This window comes from Orycteropus afer, unplaced genomic scaffold (assembly GCF_000298275.1).
Source record: "Orycteropus afer afer isolate SDZICR_OR568_19922 unplaced genomic scaffold, OryAfe1.0 scaffold00021, whole genome shotgun sequence".
Classification (NCBI taxonomy): domain Eukaryota; kingdom Metazoa; phylum Chordata; class Mammalia; order Tubulidentata; family Orycteropodidae; genus Orycteropus; species Orycteropus afer.
Window position 1 is genome coordinate 5,240,408 of NW_006921608.1, and position 6,591 is coordinate 5,246,998.

At 37.6% G+C, this 6,591-nt stretch overlaps 1 pseudogene; it reads left to right on the forward strand.

Annotated features, from left to right (window-relative positions):
- The first annotated feature begins 3,689 nt into the window (after nucleotides 1-3,689).
- LOC103191897 lies at nucleotides 3,690-4,476 on the forward strand (annotated as a pseudogene).
- The last annotated feature ends 2,115 nt before the right edge of the window (nucleotides 4,477-6,591 follow it).

The window sequence follows — 6,591 nt, forward strand, 5'->3', positions numbered from 1 at the left end:
AAAAAAAAAAAAAAGACACTCTTCCCTATAAAGCCTCTGAAGTTCTCTTTGCACCAGTTTGACTTAGCTGCAATTAGCACAGAGAAATCTGGAACTCAAAGAAAGGTGTGATAAAAACCCATATGGCTAAGGGAGAAGAAAACTACATGCAAAATAGCTTATTGTTAAACAGATTGATGCTACTTTAGCTAGGAAATTTTAATGCTGTGAATTCCATTAGTATAATGATATGTATTTGATAACTTACAAAGTTATACTACCATGCATGCATGAAGTTTATCTCAGTGGTTTTACAGAACATGCATATTAGTTTGTCATGAAATAATCTGAGTAAATTATATTGTGCATATTTTCTAGTTTGATTTTGGAATGCAAAACATGCTGGGTACTCTTTCAAGTACTGTGATCAAACATAGAGTGTATTAAAAATAAATTTAAAGTTTGAACTATTCCTTCAACAATTTGAATTTAAATTTCGCAACATACAACAGAAGTTGAATTTCTTTCCCTTGGTTTACCTTTCTCAGATGTAACTTCAATACACTCACTTTCGGGTATTTCACAAAATTAAATTGCAAGGTAATAGGTGTTAATTTTATGCTACCAAAGATTATACACTGAGTTACTTCTCAAAGTAAAGAGAATTGCTAATGCAAGCTTTTCAAAACATAAACTTATTTCTATTATTTTTAATAGAGGATTACTCTGTTTTAAAATCATCCTACTCATTACTTACTCTCACAAAAAGACGAGTTTTCAGTAGAATGAAAAGAGCCATCTATCCAGGAGTCCACTTATCCTTAAAGCTCCAATAGAGATCATCTGCCTTTTCAAGAGAGTTCATAGGTGACACCAATGGTTTGTGCTCCTCCTAACCTAAAGATTGATGGTTCAAACCCGCCCAGCAGTGCCACAGAAGAAAAGGCTTGGTAGTCTGCTTATGTAAAGATCACAGCCAAGAATGCACTATGGAGCAGTTCTACTCTGCAACACATGGGGGTGTCATGAGTCAGAACTGATACAAGGACAGTGGGTAGTTTTTTAAAAATAAGTATCACAAAAATCTAAAATACAGGTAATTGAAAAAATATGCATGTGTGTTTTTGCATTTATACAATGCAAATACATGTCATGTAGTAGGTCCTTAATAAATAAGAATTCTTTGCCTGCTCCTAAAATTTTATATTGTTATTATAGATACATATATAAAGAGAGAAGTATTCATATATGCATATGGGGCAAAAAAGAAATATGATTGTTCATTTCAATATCTCTTCCTTGAGATACCAGAAATAAACCAAAGTAGTGCAGTCACAATCTCGGAATTCTTGGCAGTGGCAGATGGCAGGGAGGTTTGTATACTTACTCCCAAAGGCCTGTGTGATAACCTCAATTATACTTATATTACCACACTAATTATTTGTTTCTGTGTTTCTATGAGAACAGAAACCATTAGCACAGATTACTGCCTATATTATTAATATGACTTTACTACTCTACTGCCTTCTTGTTCATTCCAGGAATGTCCTGAAACACACATTAACTCTTCAACAGAAAGCATCAACCAACTGTTTACATACCAGAATTCTTTGAAATCCTTGTTTCTAAATCCTTATTCTATCAATTTTAAATGATCATGTCCTGACCCTTATCCAATCCTAAGCACATTAAAAGACCTGCCTTAAATCAGACTTAAAAATCTCAAATATCCCAACTGTGCCCTGTTGAGGCACTACTAAGTTTCTCTATAGGTCATGTTCTCCTCAATGAACTCAGTCTTATCAACAAGTTGTTTTAGTGACATTTTGGGAAGCCAGGTTTTGGCACTCCAGTTAGACTGTTGATTTCTAAAGTGCTGGGTCTATGTTTCATTGTTCTTCCTAGCAGCAGCTTTTTAAATGGTTATTATGGGTAGGTAGAGCTGTGGTGGTGCAGTGGTTTAAGGCATTCATATGCTAACCAAAAGTTTGAACCAACCATCCCCTCCACAAGAGAAAGATGAGGCAGTCTGCATCTGTAAAGTTTTACAGCCTTGGAAACACTTTGGGGCATTCCCATAAGGTTGCTATGAGTCAGCCCACTGAGTGGCAGTGAGTTTGGTTTGTTTATGGGTGGTTGCTTCTTCAACTGTGGTCACCAGACCAGCAGCAATATCACCTGGAACTTGTAAGAAATGCAAATTCTCAGGCTTCACTTCAGATCCACTGAATTTGAGGATGAGGGGTTCAACAATCTGCGTGTTAAGCTCTCCAAGTGATTTTGATACACTTTCCAGTTCGAAAACTGCTGTAAATCATCGTGGATGCAAAGTACACAAGAGAAGTACAGACAAAAAAAAATGTGATGAGTTTCAAGGGGAGGGATAGTAATTCCTAGCTACAGTAGATAAAGCATAACCTGGCTTTGTGATTGCTGGGTGCCATCAAGTCAGTGCTGACTCATAGTAACCATATGTACAACAGGACAAAACACTGCCTGGTCCTGCACCATCCTCACAAACATTGCTATGTTTGAGCCCAACATGTCAATTCATCATGTTGAAGGTATTCCTCTTTTTCACTGACCTCTACTTTACCAAGCATGATGTCCTCCAGGAACTGGCTTCAAGGAGGAGGTGACAGCTGATGGAGGACTTAAATGATGAGTAGAATTTGGGAATAGATAGTTAACTTTGGCTGAAGAAAGTAGGGTATATGGGTGCTGAGATGGATAACAGTAATACTGGAAAGAGGTTGAAGCCAAATTGTGAATATCAGCCTAAGGAGTTTGGGTTTCTTTCTGTAAGAGAGAAGCATCACTAATGGCATGATGCACTTGGGGAATACATTAGTGCGGGAAAAAGACCTGTGCTTCAGTGGAAATCTATGTAGTATCTAAGAGCATACACTTCTGGGTCATCTGATTCTGATTCTATGGAAACTAATTTACAGCTCTATAAATAACTGAGAGGAGTGCAAAATAACTCTTGTTCATAAACGTGCACATTCTGCCAATAGCCTTTGAATTCATTTTACTCCCCAACTGAGGAAGAATATGCCTCCATTTGTACATTGATTTCAATATCCTAATCTATAAAGTGCAGCCAAAATGCTCCTTGAAAGTGAAAATGGCCAGACTTCATCTCACCTACTTGGGTCATCTTGTCAAAAGGGACCATTCCCTGGAGAAAGGTAACACGCTTGGTAAAGTGGCGGGTCAGTGAAAAAGTGGAAGGCCCTCAACGAGATGGATTGGCACAGTGGCTGCAATGATGGGCTCGGGTATAGCAAGGATTGTGAGGCTGGCACAGGACGCGGCAGTGTTTCATTCTGTTGTACATGGGGTCGCTATGAGTCAGAGCTGACTCGACGGCACCTAACAACAACAACAACAACAACCTTTAAATATGTCTATTGTTTGGATTCCACTTTGAACTGGTTGAAACATCTTACTAATTTTCTCACTCCAAAAAGAGATCAAAGTCACTGCTGCAAGTTGGGTCTGGCTCATAGTGACCCCTCCTTGGGTTTCTGAGGTGGTATCACTACAGAAGTAGATTGCCCGATCTTCCTTCCGAATTTTCTCATTAGTGAGTAAAATCTTTAACACATGTTCATTATTATATCTGTTTTGATTTTACATTTCTTTAGAGGAAAATTATCTTCAAATAGTACTATCTTACAGGCCGCGGGGAAGCCCGATCTGGAATCATGTTTCGCAACCAATATGACAATGATGTCACTGTTTGGAGCCCTCAGGATTCATCAAATTGAATATGCAATAGAAGCTGTCAAACAAGGCTCAGCCACAGTTGGTCTGAAATAGAAAACTCATGCAGTATTGGTTGCACTGAAGAGGGCACAGTCAGAGCTTGCAGCTCATCAGAAAAAAATTCTCCATGTTAACAACCATATTGGTATTTCAATTGCGGGACTTACTGCTGATGCTAGACTGTTATGTAATTTCATGAGCCAGGAATGTTTAGATTCAAGATTTGTGTTTGACAGACCTCTTCCTGTGTCTCATCTTGTGTCTCTAATTGGAAGCAAGACCCAGATACCAACACAGCGATATGGCCGGAGACCATATGGTGTGGGGCTGCTCATTGCTGGTTATGATGATATGGGCCCTCACATTTTCCAAACCTGTCCATCAGCTAACTCTTTTGATTGCAGAGCTATGCCCATTAGAGCCTGCTCTCAATCAGCTCATACTTACTTAGAGAGACATATGTCTGAGTTCATGGAGTGCAATTTGAATGAACTGGTTAAACATGGTCTGTGTGCTTTAAGAGAGACACTTCCTGTTGACAAGAACCTAATTACAAAGAATGTTTCCATTGGTATTGTTGGTAAAGACTTGGAGTTTACCATCTATGATGATGATGATGTGTCTCCATTCCTGGAAGGTCTTGAGGAAAGACTACAGAGAAAGGCCCAGCTTGCTCAGCCTTCTGATGAACCTGCAGAAAAGGCTGATGAACCAATGGAACATTAAGTGATAAACCAGTCTACATATGTATTCTCAAACATGTAAGAATGTAGGAACATGTAACTGAATGACAGTAATCTATAAGAACCAAAAGATGCAGAGTGATATGTTTTAGGAATCAGTCTGTAATGTGAGTTTCTTCCAAGCAACCTAATTAAAACCATATAATGGGGTTCTTTTTCTTTTTTGAAAGGGCCTATATAATTTTCTAGAAAGTACAGAGTATGTGTACTATTGTTTTTATATGAAGAACATAGTGTCTTTGTGGTTTTAAAGACAACTATGAAAAATTGTTTCATCTGCTGGTAAAAAAAAAAACAAAAAACAGTACTATCTTATTGTCTAATTAGAGCAAACACACACACATACATACAAACAGTAACTCCCTTTCTTTTGACACAATGATGTTTAAAATAACAAAGGAAATAAAATTATTACTATATTTATTGATTCTTTGGACTATGAAACTTGTATCATGCTTCCTTTCTACAGTAGTAAAGGCATTTTAGACCTCTTGAAATATTGTCATATTTTATAGTAATCAAAGATTTTTAACAGTAGTAACAAAGTTAAGAAAACAATAAATTATTCTATTACAATTCCTTAGCCAAGGATTATAATATTGTTTTGTGGCAGAACAAATGAATTCCCAGGGCTTTAGGGATGGATAGGTGAGTGGAGCATATTTGGGGAATGCCAAAAGATCATGATTTGACTTAGTAACAGGTTTTATTTTACTGACTGAGGACTAATGGGCAATAGAGAGAATTTTGTGTAGAGGCTTCCTGGTAGAGGGAAAAGGGAGAGAGACTAGGTGACTGGGCAACTACTAGGAACAAGAGTGAGAAAAAACAAGTGTCCACAAAGTTGAAAATCATACAGATGAATATAGAGGGTGGAGTGGTCTTCTGACCATGGTGTGACTTAAATTAGAGAAGTGCAAGGGCAATATCTAAGAGTCACCAACTCCCTGATTCAGAGTCGGAACTAAAATTCCCTCCACTACCATATTACTCTACTCACTTATTCCTGCTAAAACCTATTTGTCTAAAGGAAAACTTCAGATCTTGTAGATCATTCCATAAAGCCCAAACCAACAGACCAAAATACAGCACTGGATAGTAGAAACTGCTTGTAGTTGGAATGGGAAGGTTTCTGGAAGCAAATTCTTGCTCACCACTCACTCACTCTATAAACACTAGGCACCTACTCAACCAGTCAGGCATCGGTTATTCATCTGTAAACAGTCTAAATCTGTGGCTGCTGGCTCAATTTTTTTATTTAGTGTTTGAGAACTAGCCTCAGGTTGCTATAGGAGGGAACTAAAAAAAATAAATAAATAAATACTCACTGCCATTGAGTTGATTTCAACTCATAATGATCCCATTGGGTTTTGGAGGTAGTAAATCTTTACTGAAGTAGAATGCCCCATCTTTCTTCGACAGAGCAGCTGGTGGGTTTGAACCACTGACCTTAGTCTAGTTAGCAGTCAAATGCTTTAGGCACTACACCACTAGAGCTCCTTAGGAAGGAAGAGGAAAATGTAAAAAATCATAGCATCACAAATACTGCCACTTAACAAGCTGCAAAAGTGTTTATTTTATGTGAAAAATCTTTTTGCCACATTTTCCAGAAACAAAAAATGATACACTTAACAATAAGTAAGTACATTAGGGTGTTTATATGATGTTGATGGGAAGCCTTTTCAACATGATAAATGCATACCAGCTGAAAGGGTTTCCTATTGATCAAAGACATCAAATGGCCTTAGTCTGCACTTACAAACATAGATTTTCAACAGAATGAGATCAGTACAGGAGTCTCTTAAATGCTTGATTTGGATGGGTAGGTAGCTGAACATTCCATCAGTCAATGACTTAAGTGGACTGCCAGTGAGGACAGAAAACACAGGGGCAGAATAGAGACTTCATCAACTGCTTTTTTTTTTTTTAAATAAAACAAAACAAAACAAAAACCTAAAGGCATTATATCTAAGATCAGTGACCCAGTGTTCACAAACTATAGTTCTATTATGGAATAATTTGTGCGACAGTGAGCTTGGCAGGTTTTTAAGTCTTCTGATTTTCACCAGGACTATATATAAAAGTTCCCCAGACCAAT